Raw genomic sequence first — 2,285 nt, 5'->3', positions numbered from 1 at the left:
CTAATGTACTGTAGTATACTGGTCACCACAATGCAGCACTGACACTGAGCACAGATATCAAGCACTGATCAGGATACTAGAAGTGACACAGAGCTGCAAGATACAGCAATGGCCTACTGTACTGCTACTGTGCTATACGTATACTGCTGGTCACCAAAATGCTGCACTGTCCTATTATATACTGCTCACAACAATGCAGCACAGATATGGAATGGATACTTGCAGTGACACAGAGCTGCAAGAAACAGCAATGGCCTACTGTACTGTACTACTATAATTATATACTGGTGGTCCCCACAATGCAGCACACTGAGCACAGATATTACCAGGTGTATCTCACACATCGCTCAGTACAGATTACAGGATGTATAATCACCAGGTGTATAACACACGTCGCACAGTACAGTATACAGTATGCAGCTCTGGAGGGATCAATATTTGGCAGGAAGGCAAGGCCTGGTCCTGGCAGCAGAGTGACAGGCGGCCATATAGTAGCAGCCAGCTCCAAATCTGGCAGTGTGTGGAGAGGGAGGGGGTGAGGGAAGGGAACGAGCGCTAGAGTGTCTGAGCGGAGGGCTTGGAAGTTCAGGGGGAGTGAGGCGGGAGCTGCTCTTCCATAGCAGCGCACAGTGGTGGTGACGGAGTCTGACAAAGGAGGGAGGAGGAGGATTGGGGCAACTGGCCGCAGGGGAGCACTGTGCCGCAGCCATCACCTGCAGGGGGAGTGGAGGGAAACACATCCTATCTGCCCCAGATAAGTGACTTCTGATCAGAGCAATTGAGGGTCGGAGTTTTTCTGAAAGGTGGAAAGGAAGGGGTTCTTTTTCGTGTAGACTGGAAGGACTACAACAAACTTGAAATGACTACACTTTGCACCCTAGTTCGGCAGCCCTGCTGCCCTTTAATACACAGATGAATGAAGACTCCTTTTGGAAAGGCGGCCGCTCAGCGATCAAGAGCTGATGCAGCACATGCAGGTGTTTCTGCAAATATGATGAAGAAAAGAACATCTCATAAGAAACATCGAAACAATATGAGACCAAGTAAACCAATCTCCCAGCCAAGGCAAAATATTGTAGGCTGTAGAATACAGCATGGGTGGAAAGAGGGCAGTGGGCCAATAACCCAGTGGAAAGGAACAGTTCTGGATCAAGTACCAGTGAATCCCTCCCTCTATCTTATAAAGTATGATGGATTTGATTGTGTCTATGGACTTGAGCTTCACAAGGATGAAAGGGTGTCTGCTCTTGAAGTTCTACCAGACAGAGTTGCCTCATCCCAAATCAGCGATGCCCATTTGGCTGACACAATGATTGGTAAAGCAGTGGAGCATATGTTTGAAACAGAGGATGGTTCCAAGGATGAGTGGCGAGGGATGGTATTAGCATGAGCACCTATTATGAACACATGGTTTTATTATTATATAACCTATGAAAAGGACCCAGTCTTATATATGTATCAACTTTTAGATGACTATAAAGAAGGAGATCTTCGGATCATGCCAGACTCAAATGATTCCCCTCCAGCTGAAAGAGAACCAGGGGAGGTTGTGGACAGCCTGGTGGGCAAACAAGTGGAATATGCCAAAGAAGATGGCTCAAAAAGGACTGGCATGGTTATTTATCAAGTTGAAGCTAAATCATCTGTGTACTTCATTAAGTTTGATGACGATTTCCATATTTATGTCTACGATTTGGTGAAGACATCCTAAATGGGATTCTGTACTTTTTTTTTTGCCAAATGTAATCTAATGTAAACATTTGTAGAAAGTCGCTGCTTTCTGATTACAGAAATGCTCAGATATTCCTGCAAATCCACAATCCCTTCCCAGAGGAAAAAGAAATTGAGAAACCGTTGTTTGAGAACGTTTGTTCTCTTTCCCTTACAAAGGAACAAACCACTTTCCAAAAAGACTGACGTTTTTGGGATTATGGAGACATAATGTTTTTGAATATAAATCCTAAAGCAGGTGGTGTATTAGAGCAAAAGAGTGCAAGAGACCAGCCATGCAGTTTCTGAAATATTATGACAAAATGTTACTGTATTTCATAAGCACTCATTCCTAACTCTGCTAAGTACTGTTTGGTATACTGTATCTGGCTTCCATGAGGTAGTTGTCCATTATTTCAGCTTCCATTGACCTTTTTGAAAGTGGTAGAAGTTATTGATTCTTTTTTTTTATTTTTATTTTCCACTATTTTTAATTTTCTCCTGCATAGCCCAGTAAAATGTTGCAATGTTAAGTATTGACTTGTGCCTTCTGGGGGTCCACTTCTTCACCAAAC

At 43.7% G+C, this 2,285-nt stretch overlaps 1 pseudogene; it reads left to right on the top strand.

Moving 5' to 3' along the window:
* Positions 1-872: 872 nt before the first annotated feature.
* Positions 873-1,711, top strand: LOC134929198 (spindlin-Z-like; annotated as a pseudogene).
* The last annotated feature ends 574 nt before the right edge of the window (positions 1,712-2,285 follow it).

This window comes from Pseudophryne corroboree, chromosome 5 (genome assembly GCF_028390025.1).
Source record: "Pseudophryne corroboree isolate aPseCor3 chromosome 5, aPseCor3.hap2, whole genome shotgun sequence".
NCBI classification, from domain to species: Eukaryota; Metazoa; Chordata; class Amphibia; order Anura; family Myobatrachidae; genus Pseudophryne; species Pseudophryne corroboree.
This window is presented reverse-complemented; position numbering and strand designations above follow the sequence as displayed.